The sequence below is a fragment of the Protopterus annectens genome, chromosome 7.part0 (assembly GCF_019279795.1).
Source record: "Protopterus annectens isolate FY-2018-M chromosome 7.part0, PAN1.0, whole genome shotgun sequence".
NCBI classification, from domain to species: domain Eukaryota; kingdom Metazoa; phylum Chordata; order Ceratodontiformes; family Protopteridae; genus Protopterus; species Protopterus annectens.
The window spans coordinates 1,245,939,883-1,245,953,064 of record NC_056739.1 but is presented as its reverse complement, the minus strand read 5'-3'; the positions used below and the strand labels follow the sequence as shown (position 1 = coordinate 1,245,953,064).

General features: G+C 40.4%; 1 protein-coding gene across 1 annotated transcript in view; it reads left to right on the top strand.

Annotated features, from left to right (window-relative positions):
• The window catches only part of MEGF11 (multiple EGF like domains 11), a 4,956,374-nt gene that overhangs the window by 3,996,310 nt on the left and 946,882 nt on the right, over nucleotides 1–13,182 (top strand). The gene's annotated exons all lie outside the window — the stretch shown is intronic.

The window sequence follows — 13,182 nt, the reverse complement described above, 5'->3', positions numbered from 1 at the left end:
CAGCAGTCTGCTGGGATAGATATTCTGCATTCGTGGGGGTGGGGGGGTTTGCACTGCACCTGTCAGGATGTATGTTTGCAATATGTGTGTGTGTTTGTGGTATTTGTGTGATTCAGGACATATCTGTGAATTCCCAACATGGCTCCTACCATCAGTTGTGTAAGCCTTGGGATTATCCTTAGTGTCCTGTACAATTTGTATCTACATAGGTTCTTAGGTTCATACTAGGCTATCCACCCTGGGCATTTGTTAGCCTAGCCAGAGTGTGTGTGGCTTTTGAGACCCCTTGCTATGTGGATATTATGGCCATTTATGATTTGCTTTGCTGTGCCTCTGTCTGGACATGACACAGTGAAGACCCCCACTGTAACTCTACAATCATCCATCCACTTGGCAAGATTCCTGTTGAACAGTGTCAGTGAGGGGCTCTGCCTAACATGGAGTGGGATTCTGGTCCAGGGTGTGGGAGCCTCTGGATTATGTATCTGTCCCACCGCACATCCTATTTCATTATTTGTTGAGGTTGACATCTCTCACTCTCGCAGCTCAATGGATATGTGTTGTCTGGGGTGGAGCATGTCCATTACTCCTGTGTTGGGCATGGCCTCCTACAACAGGCATGCAATGCCTCTGTGTGGGCAGTCTGTGACTGGAGTCAGCTGGGGTGTCTACAGCCAGGCAGCATATGACATATATGTGAGACACTTTATCCTCTTGGTGAGGTACCTTTGAGGTCTTTCTAACTGCTGCAGGTGTCAGGTAAGGTAGATCCCATATGAGGCATTGTACTGGATTATGGGTGTGATTGGGGAAAAGTATAGGGGCACAGTGACCTCTGTTGCCGTAGATGTGACTCCTTTCCTGATACGGTGTCACATGTAGACAGTCTTCCTAGCCACATTGGCAATGTGGGTGTCACATGACAGGTTACTGTCCACTTGTGTCCCTAAGTCCCTGGTTACTCCTTCCATACATAATGGTTTACCACCTATGTGGTAATTCGTGGTACCTTGTTTGGTATTTGGTGGGACATTCATACTGTCCAGTGTCTTCAGGACGGTTGGGGGGGGTTATTGCGTGTGAGAGTGCGGTCTGTAGCATGCTACAGACTGCACAGCAGTCTTGCCTACAGTTAGTTGCACATGGGTGAACTCTACTGCCTTGTGCATTGTCAGTTACCTGGACATATGGGTGTCTGTGCTGCCTATGGATACTCACCTCCTTTTATGTTGTGTTCCAGGTTTTGGGGCCATGACACATGGTACATGGTATAACCTGGTAGTGCTGGTGTGCTGTCAGGAGCCTTGCAGCAGGTTTCTGTCACTGCACAGACATCGATGTTCTCTATTCTGGGGATGGCCTCGGGAGCATGCATATTGGGGTGTACACATCTGGCATTGGTCAGCATTTCCCTTATGTTTCTTCCCACTTATGTTTTCTCGGGTGGTGGGTCAGTCTTTTCAGCCTTGCCTACAAAAGGCTGTATGGAGGTGGCAAAGGCCTTATCCAATATTCAGACGCCCAGGGGTAACAGGTGCAGGCCATCCCATGGGCAGCTGCATGGCTTGTCAAGCATGACATCCCAAGCAGACAGACATTGGATCCCCTTGGAATGACACCAGTAATTGTGCTACTTGCTATGACTGATCATTCCGTGTTTGTACTGTAGCATTATTCTTGGTAAGGGTAGGTTGCTGCGAACAGTGAGTGTCATACCGGCCTGGACTACATAATTGGATAGCTCATCTGTGTCTCTTTACATGTAGTCTAGGGCAGTACATCTCAGGTCATTCACACCAGCATGGACTATGACTGCATCATATTTCTATTTGCTTTGGAGTGACCTACATATTTCTGTTATGTGGCATATTGTGGCAGCCTACAGGCAGCTTACTGTACCCTTTCCCTTGTTCAGTCTGGTGTGCGGGGCAGCAGTGTGTCTGACTATGGAGTCACCTATTACAACTGTATCAGGCATGTTGTTTCTCCTTCTGGCTTGTGACTGTTTGGCACACCAGCTTTGTGTGCTATGTGTTGCATGTGCTATGTTTGGAGGCTGTTTCATTGGGTGTCTGCTTTAGTGGCCTCTGTTGGTGTGCTGTGTTTGTGATTTCTGCCTCCGGGAATGTATTTCTGTGTTTATGTGTTTGGTTTGCAGTTGTGATAGGTCTATGTGGGTATGTGTTTGTGGTGTGTGTGGTTACCTTCTCCTACTGACTTGTTTTGGGAGTGCTGAGTTGAGGGAGCTCTGCCTCCGGTTTGGATGGATGGTTGCATCTCTCACATATATTTGTATTTCTTGGGTGGAGTTGGGGGTTGTCTGTGTACTTGGGGCAGGTGTAACATTCCCTCAGGTTTCACAGGTTCCACTTGTTGTGACTGGCCTTAGTGGATTGCATGTGTGGACAGATTTTATTGCCATACTACTGATCAGTAATTACTTCATTGTTCATGTTTGCTCTATCATGTAGTAGCTTCCTCATTCTCTTGCATGTTTTGGTTATGGCTGGTGTCCACCATGCCAGATTTAGGCACTGTGTCTTGTTTTAATTTGGGACTGCATAATCCAAGCATTCCTGGCAGTGTTCATGGAATGGCTGTATTACAGGTTCTGAGGTGTGGCCCATATTTTGCACCTGCACGGGACCTTTAATGGATTCCACATCAGTTTGGAGGTGTGCAAATATTGCTTAGCACATGTTTTCCACTGTGGTTTTCGGCCAGGGACTGTGGTCAGGATTTGTATATCCAGTGTGATTACTATATGGTCTGGTTTTACCAGTGAGCAATACACTTCTCATCTTGACATCCCGTACCCATGTTGCTGATTATCACATCCAGTATGCTTATCCCTCTTGTGGGGGTGGTACGTTGTTCCTGGGCCTTTTGGTTTGTGGATTCGATGAACTTTTGTCCTACACTGTTGCAGCTGGTATAATGCTCCCAGTCTATGTGTCTGGGTATTTGCAGTCGCCCAATATAATGTGGTTTGGAGGACTTGATATATTCATGTATTCCAGCATGGGCGGATGCAGTTCCTGGTGTTGGGCCAGTAGTCTGTAGCAGGCTATAAACTGGGGGCAGTTTTAGCCACTGTTACTTGAGCATGGCTAGTCCATGCTGCTTTTGTGGTGGTACCAACATGGGGTGTGGTTATCCTTGACAATTCTTGCTAGTCACCCTCCTTTTGTAGCTTGTTCCAAGTTTTGAGGATGTACAGCACAGTATGAGGTGTAACCTGGTAGTGTTAGGGTGCTGTTGTGAGCCTTGCCTCAGATTTCTGTTACAGCACAGTTATCAACATTCTCCATACTGGGTGGGCTTAGACTGCATGCATCTTGCTGTTTGAACTTATCCCTTATCTTATTCTTATCCCTTCTGGTACCTATGGAGATAGGTTTGTGTTTTGAGCCTTACCTATTCAGGGCACACTGTGCGTGACAACAGCCTTTGCCAGTATCCATACAGCCTGCACTGATAGGTGCACGCCAGTCCTAGCAGGTGGTGCATCATGTCATGCTCAGCATGTCATCCCAGACTGGCACACATTGGGTCCCCTTTGCCTAACTGCAATACTTCAGTCAATTGTTGCACTTCATCATCTCATTGTCATGTTGTGGCATGCTGCTTGTTGAGGGTAGGATGTTAGTCGGGGTCCTCAGGTGTGCATATGGTACTTGGTGTTACATTACTTAACACATAGCATTCATGCCTCAGGTGGTGCTGCAGGGCTGCCTCTGTCGGATGCACATATTACACTTCCCTGTACATGTTTGTGAGCAGGTTGTGTCACGTTAGGCATCCCTGTTACTATATGAGTGAGTCAGAGAGGGGTATCATTCCCAAGGTTCCTACTGAGCCAATGTATGTGCTATGCGTTGCCTCTTTGCCAAGGCCAGGGCATACTGGGCACGCCTCCTTCTGCCTACTGGGGCAGGCTCAGGTTGTTCCTCCTTCAAGTCACGCTGTGCCTGTGGTGGCCTTGGCGATGGTGGGGGGCTGTTTGGCCCAGCCCTATGCTGGTCCTGCTGCAGCTGTTTTCGCAAGATCATATTATGTAGCATAGCACATACCATGATAATTTGGGTACATGTAGTTGGTGTGTACTGCAAGGCTCCACCAGATGTGTCCAGACACCGGAACCGTGACTTGAGCAGCCCAAACACACGCTCTATTACATTATGTGTTTGTGCGTGTGCCTCATTATGGCGTTCCTGTTCAGGTGTGTGTGCGTTTCTGATGGGTGTCATCAGCCACGGCTCCAGTGCATATCCTGCATCCCCCACTAGGTGTCCGTGCGGGATGTCCCCATTGGCAAATGTCTGGCACAGCTGCGTCAAATGCCAGATGTGGGAATCGTGGTAGCTCCCAGGACAGCCAGCACACACATTCATTATTATGCCCTGGGCATCACACACGACCTGGCAGTTGATGGAGGGGAAGCCCTTGCGGTTGATGTATGCCCTACCCCGCTCACCGGCAGGTGCTTTGATGCGTATGTGCGTGCAGTCTATTGCACCCACTACCTCAGGGTATTCCGCTATTTGTTGGAAGAGATGCATGTTGCTGGCCAATACCTCATGGGCATTGGGGAAGTATACATGATCACCGACATGTGCTGACATGGCATCCAGGAACTGGTGCAGTACCCTGGAAGCTGATGCCTGTGATATCCCCATCATATCGCCAGTTGGTCTCTGGAAGGTACCTGTTGCTAGTATTCTTAGGCCAACACATACCTTGGTTTCCACTGGGATGGGTTCCCCTCTGTTGGTTCTGTGTGTGAGGCGTGGCCTGCACAGCTCCACTATTTGCTGCAGGAGGTCTCTGTCCACTCTATAACGCTCTACTATCTCCAGCTCATGTAACCCGTGGTAGGTGACCCTGGGCCTGTACACTCTTCTCCGTCTCCTCACTGCGGGTTGTCTGGCACCATCTGCATTGTCACCACCCTCAGCAAGTCGCCTATGTCTCATTATGACAGCTATGGCAGCCCCTAACATTTCTGCTCTGAGTTCAGCTTTTTCAGTTTTCACTTCTGATAACTTAACTCCTGTCTTGCAGTGTCTCTTGAGAGAAACATTCTGCACTGCTGTTTGCAGAGTTTTTAAGTGCTGGGCCGGCCTAGTATTCTGCCTGTGTAATTGCCTGCATCTAATTGTTTTCACCTGCTAGCTCCGGCAGTATTCCCTGCTAACTTCCTAGTACATCTGTTGCTTCCTTTTTCCTTTCTGTTTCCTCAGGGTGGAGCCGTGTGCAAACCAGCAGAAACACGCTCACAGTGGCTTACATGCGCACACACATACTTACACAGTTTAGAATCTGCTTATTCGGATTAAAACACGTGCACGCCCACGCAAACGGTGTTAAACATCTCCCAACACGCTCCCACATACTCAGTCTGCCTTACACGCGCGCACACCGCCTTACTCGCGCTTAGTTGTGCGCACACGTGCGCATACACGTCCAGCAGGAAACTTTGGTGTAGGCAACAGTGTACACCTTCCATTTCTTGACTTTCTCATGTTTACTTAGTGGCACACCTCTTTCCTTGATATCTGTCTGACATCTGTCATGTAACTCTACCCTCCAATGAACTCCATCTCTTTCTACCATTCCCCCCTGTGATGTCACCTATCTCCTACTCTGTTCCTCCCCCGTATATAACTCTTACACTACTCAGAATGTGCTCATTTGCTATGTGACAGTGGAATTCAGTATCCTTACACTCATTTGCATCAGATTGCCTACTAATGCTTAGTTACATCTCTTAGACTCAGCTTCCCCCCTTAGCAACCACTACACGGTGGCCATGTTGGTTTTCCTCTGCTGGTCCCTCCATTGACATTCCATGTATTGCATAAAACCTACATTTGTAGGTTTAAAACCTTCGTTTTTATGTTCTATGCAGCGCAGCCCGTTTGCGCGGGGCTGCGCTGGGTTTACACATCGGCAATTGCCGAAAAAATAAAATTATATTTTCCATATATTTGCATGGGGTTACCTTGCCAATGGCCACATATTTGGCCATTGGCATGCTGCCTATAACATATGCACCCTTTATTTGGAGCTGACATGGCTCCATTGCGTGTTGCAGAAACGTACTCAGTTGTCAACTGAGTACATTTCTGCAGCTAAAACGGCTCTTACACGGGCTGTTCTTGGCTTCCTGGATCGCTAATCAGCCTCATTTGCATGCTATTCGGCTGCAAGTGAGGTGATTAGCTTATCCAAGCCCACTCCGTGTAAGAGCCGTTTTAGCTTGACTCTTACACGGACTTTGGGCTGTTCCTGGATCGCGAAGGCTGCATGGAGTCTTACACTACTCTTAGACTCCGTGCAAGCCTTCATGAATCCGGCCCATAGATTATATATACATACACACACACACACACACACACACACACACACACACACACACATGCACACATATATATTTATATATGCTACCCATTGAAATACACATAAATTGAACTCTGTATTTCAGAAGAAAATACATTGAAATATGGTGTTATCAAAACAGAAAAAGTGTTGTATTACATTGTTTTTTGCAGAGAAAAAACTATATATAGTTTATCCATACACACATGCACACACACACACACACACACACACACACACAGATATACAGATAGCTAAATATATATATATATATATATATATATATATATATATATATATATATATATATATATATATATATATACACACATATATATATATATATATGTATTTTCTTATCCATTGTATCCATAAGTTTGTTTTGCTCTTTATATTGTTAACTTGTCTCTATTTGTATGTATTTGTATGTTTTGTTCGGGTCTTTTCCCCTCGGGTCTCCACTGAAAATGGGTAATTTCTTACCCATTTGGACTAACCCGGTTAACAAATGTGAAATAAATAAAATAAAAATATATATAAATATATATATTATGTTATGCGTATACTTAATGCACATTAGATGCATAATAAAACAGTTTACTTTTGGTACTTCTAGTCTGATTGTCATCATCGTTGTGGTAGTTGGACTTGCTGTATTGTCAGTCAGCTGATTTACCACAGCAGCAGTATTATTTCATTTTGCCAACACTGATGCATATCATCCGTACCAATGAATTACGTGTCTTTAAAATACTTCTGTTTGGCTTCCAATGTGAATAAGCAGTGTAGCTGAATCAAACGTACTTCTAATATTCTTTCTCTTGTAACAGATGATGGCAGTGTGTATGTATTTTATTTCTTGAGCATCATTTTTTGTTGTATAAAATTCTTCTATAACGTCGTACACTATTATCTCAGTGGTAGTGGACGCTTTATAGAACTCAAGTTATTAAATGAAACAATTATGTTTTAATACTTTTTTTTCTAAACACAGTATAAAATCACTCTCATGAAGTCACAAAAAGCCATGTCATTAAATCACTGCATTATGCTATGGAGGATTACTGTGTTAGTGGTCTGATGAAATGATGTAATAACATAATGGCAGACATAGCAACAAACTGCATTTTACTTAAAGACTTTCTGAATGTGGAATTTGACTGAGTATGTTGTAAATGTAAAAATGGAATTAGCCAGACATGAAAGTCATACTGTAAAATTGCATTGATTGTCTTAAGAACAGTGTACTGAATTTTTAATGAAAACTTTTAAAATATAAGATCTTGCTTGAATAACTATATAAACAAAACAGTGACTAAACTGCTTTGATTAACAATGGATTAGTTATCTGAAGGTAAAGATAACATTGCACAATTGTTTTTATAATTAATTTAGTGATGCTATATACTTCAAGTGGTGACACTAATTTGGTCTAAAGTCAAAATATCTAAAAGCTGCTGCTGGTATAAATATCTAAAAGTCAAAATGTTGAAAGCTTGGAGTTTGTCCTTTTCCACTGTTGTACAATTACATAGCTGGTATGTATAAGTTGCAGAGAGGTGTGAGGGTACAAATCAGGGCTTGCTCCCTGCATAAAATAGGATTTATTTTTCAATATTTTGAGTTTCAGTATTTTGACTGTAAGATATTTTAACATATACTCACTTCAAGCTACACAATAGAAGAACCATTCTCAATGCAGCCGGCATGTCAGCATATTCAGAAATGTTCCTACTTTTGCTTTTATGTGATACTGTTCTCAGGGTTCTACCAGACATTACACCTACTATTACTCCATTAGATGCCATGCTCTTAACTGATCGTACTAACTGCAAACAACTTATAGTACTGCATAAAATGTAACTGTATATAATGCCAATTCATGTTATTTCCATACGTAGCATATTTCCACTATTTAAGCAAAAAAAAAAAATTCTAAAGTATATAATCTAGAAAATGAATGTTAAACCTGTAAGTATTAAAGCTTTAATTGCTTACTATGTTTTTATAGGGTAAGCATATGTACTATTACAGTATTGTTTGCAAAATAAATACTGTTAATGCTTTAGCTGTATTAATACTTTTGTAACTTACTTGATAATATGAACCTTTCTAATTTGCATTATAAATTGTACACATTACTGCAGTCATTAAATGACCCAATCATATATGAATATTCCTTTTTAAGTACAGTCTCATAACTGTGTACTTAGAACTTTACTTATGAGATGAAATGTTGATGCACAAATATACATTTTCAAATAATGTGCCATTAATCTGTTTTGATTTAAAAGACATGCAGAATATGATAATTAATAAGTCTTAAAACATAATCTACATTGTTGCCAAAACATTGACTGATAAGACCTAATACTGTAAATGTAGATTGTAGTCTGTTTTGCATAAAGTTCATTCACAGTAAGTGTCCATTAGTATAGTTTGAGTACGGTAGTATCAGTAACATTGCTTGCCATGATATTATGGCTCACTATACAACTAAGTACATTAAAAGCAGTATTCATATTTATCTTTACTGATTCTGATAAGTACTATAAGCTCCTTTTTGTCTCTGAAATGTAATATTTGATGTATTTCTAATATATGTAACTGATATGTCAGTTGAGCCACTCATACTATTTCTCATATACATGCAACATAATTGGCAGTGTATATGTATTACTCATGATTTCTTATGCATTATCCACTACAGCCTTATGTAATGAATATTATACAATGAGCAGTCATTAATAATCAGAAATTTGCACACTGATTGGACAAAGCAATTACTTATAGTGTAGTTTTACTCTGGTTTCATTATAGGCTGTTATTAGTAATTCTGCTGTTTGGTAGAGCTGTGCAACTTACCTAGCTACTTTCTTTGTTTTATGTATAATCTAATATACACTGCAGTTCCGTTATTAAATAAGAGCAGAGAAAGTTTCTGACATGTATGTGTACATAACAGAGGTAGTTTAGGAATAATTTAGCCTGCTGTTCCTAGTTATGCCGCTGCCCACAAGGACATCACTAGATATTTCACTGAAGTTACCATTCTCATCTGTACAAGGAATCATACAATTCTTTTCTGGTTCTGCTTCTTACAGACTTTTGTGAAATTATTTTTATTTTTTTTTCCAAGTTCCGATATTTCATCCTAAATGTAGGGCAGTCTTATGACTTGTGTTTCCCCACAGAGTATAAAAAGTCACCTCTTCTCCACTTCTGCCATGTGATTTATTCTTATGTGCCTTTCACTTTACTTCCCTTTTATTTTATAGTTTATACCAATTTTTAAAACATAGACTTCCAAATGAACACAGCAAATGTTCTGATTCTGTTCAACTTTTTTTCTTGAATTTTGCACAGTTTTATTGATTTTTAATGTTAGGCTCAACTTGCCAAATAGCTTTTCACTCAGCTCCCTGTACCTGACTACTCTAATGGACCTATCCCATGTTACTTGTTCAGTCTGAGTGACAACATTTAAGATTAACATTCTGCCTTTAAGTCCACAATATATTTTTCTACAAACCCATTCTTATTTCTGACCTTCTGCTGTTAAATACACATTGTTCATATTTTTCATTGTAGTTAGTATTACAGAAAGTTTCAAACATTTTGGCATCCACTTGGTATTTTTTCTTTTCTTCTGTCAGCTGCATGCTGTTCAAAACATTAAGTGCATCAGTACTTGCTGGGATCCGAAATATTGCAGCTTCCTCGACTACCCTCTTTCTTGTCGTTTTCATTTGCATTTAAGTAAAGTGTAGGTCTTGGTTTAAAGACTTTTCAATTGTCTTTGACATTACCTGTTAATTTAAATTCACTTAAAGGTTTGAGCTCCTACTCTATTCTGCAATGAGGTGATTCAAAAGAAAACCCACATTTATAGTTCCTTACCTCTTATATCCTTCTCTTTTGGGCTGACATTTCAAGTTTACTTCGGTAGCTCTCATATAGAAATGATTACTGAATTTAGAACTCCCTATTTATTTTTATTGATTTACAGCAGGCAAAATAAAAATGGACAGCTAGCATCTGCTTTTTACTTCCTTGTTGTAGGGGAGGTTTTCTCAGAAAGCCCATGAAGTCTCACACTGTCAAATAATACATAAAATAAGTACTGCAGTATTCCCTAAGAGATACAGTTTTGATCTTTGTACTTCATTCAAGCACATTTAACCACCCATTCCTGTTATTTTATCTGCTGTTTGGGAGTCATAGTGCACCACAGCTTTATTTCATTCCATATAGGTCTTTATCCTTTTAGATCACTAAATTGTCAAGGTTGCTTTTTTTGTAGCTTAAAATGTCATACTGTTTGAAGGAGCTAAAATAGTGCTTACAGAATAAATGGGTTTATTATTGAAATCTCGTACTGCAGGGGTCAAATGGCATCTGGTAGAAAGAACAGTTAAAAAAGAGGCACAACGCCGATCTAGACTACTATGAATTCACAATAACAGATGTGAAGCGTGATTCGGTAGCATGAGTTCGGTATTGTGAATGGAGATCACGGTACAGTGAGGAGCAGGGAATTTACCCTTTTCCTCACTATAGTGAAATCTCAGAGTTGGTATTTATAATTTGCAAGGGGTGGGGGAGATGCAGCCCCCTACATGGGGTGTGCAGGAGAGCTTGCCCCCATGCAAAACAGAAAACACCTTGTGCATTGACGTGAAAGTCTAATGTTAAGTTACACTAAATAGCCTAGGTGATTGACATCACCTAAAGCTATTTCAAATTACATTGAATGCGGACATCAGAGAACTGACATTCGACTAACTGTAGGAAATGAGATTTCATTTCCAACGTTATTTTTCGATGATGTAAGCAAAAGAAGAAGTGCCATTCTTCGTTTCAATAGTAAACTGAATAAATGCTTTCAGCTGATGGCATTTAAAAAGTCACTTAGTGAAGAAAAGAAAATAGTTGACAGTTGTTTGTTTGTTTGTTTTGCTAAGTGTCAGTGATTTTTTTTTTTTTTTTGTAAATGCAGCTGCATCTCCTTTTCCTGCCCATGATTAAGAAACGTATTCACAAATGAAGAGCAACTTGAGATTTCTGAGATTTGTTAGATGCTTGTAATCATGGTAGGATGGTGTGCACACCATCAAGAAATAGGTACCACATGGCTAGATGTGGTATTCAGCTCCTGGAAATAATAACCCGACTAGATGTCAACTGGTATCAGTGGAGAAGATGACAAAGGCCAAAAATAGGATTACAGAAAATAAAGGGGGGGGAGGCCCAAAAATAGGGACAGATTTTAAATATTGCTCTTCTAAACTTAGAAAGGTTATAATGTAAGAGGATTTATGTTAGCATGCATTTTCTGAAGGACATGAAGTCTGAAACTCAAATAAATGTGATAATTTAATGATGTAAATCCTCAGTGATTTGCCAGAAAGCCACAAGTTTTATGAGGAACTGATCAAAAAATAGGAGGCAAAAAGTTGGACATTCTGTGAAAATCTTGACAGTTGAGAGGTATGGATAAGACACCCAATGAGTCATTGCCACAGCAACCTTTCTCAGAGATCTTCTAATATTTCACTCATCTACAGTTTTAAACTTTACAACTAATGTGAGTTATTTGAAACATCAGTGTTAATAAACATATAGCTGTGATATTAATGTGCAGATGCTTTGATTTTAATGTCTAATTATCCACTTTCAATATTTATGAAGTGATTATTGACACTCATTATGTCTGAGGTGAGTCTGTTCCTGTTTTCAAAGATGACTGCCTTGTGGTTTTTAAGTAACAAAATTCAGTACAGCAAAATGTTTTACATAAAACACAATTCATGAAAGAGTACAACACAATCAGCAATAAGTGGACACCTACTGTAATCATCTTTTTGCATCATGTGATGGTATGGAAACCTTGTGAGTTACCCGGAGGAGATAAGAATAAGTTATTTCTCCACAAAACTTTGGTAAAGTATTAACAGGCTTTTAGCAGATGAGGCCTGTGATATGCGATCTTTATAGTATATGGTATTAGTGTATTCCAATTCATCAAACTCACTTGTTATCAAAATACAGACAACATACATCAATTTTCATTTGTTTCAGAATTGTTTGTATTAGTTGAAGGCACATGAGGCCTGCAGCCCCCACTGCACCAAAACAAGTGAAAATTAGAAAGATATTAGTTCTTCTGCATAATTCTATAAAATTCAACAAAATAAAACACATTTTATACTCTTTTTTTCAGGTTGGTGGCTTTTTTGAAATGGCATATATTTTCAGCCAAGCAGAGCTTTCTTTCAGCTTGATTATAATTGTGGATTGTGGTTGTTCTCCCCCTCCCCCTTAGGCACAGACATGCAATGGTAGACTGCTTCTCATCAAATGAAATAGGATGTTCTGATGTTTCTACATTATTAAAAAATGGCATTAATTCTGTATTTGAAAATATATCTTTAATTGTTTAATGTGATCACTGAAGTGTGCTTGATCCACCATTTATAATATTCCTTCATGGCCTTACTACTCCATGTCACCACAGGCAAATACCCCCAACCACCAGGATCCCCGGGTGCAGGATTTAGAGATGTTCAGGATATTCATTTGCCACAGTTGTATTTCATGACCTCCAAAGGGCAGCACAACAGCACTTTGGAAGCTTTTTTATGTGGATTAGCATCCTAAAGCTACACACTTAAAGTTAAAGTTTCAGTATCTCTGGAGTAAATATGCACTTTAGAATCCTAGACATGCCATTATGGGAAACTACAGAGGACCACAAACTACTGCACAGGTAAGATTTCAGGAGTAACATATGGTTAGAGC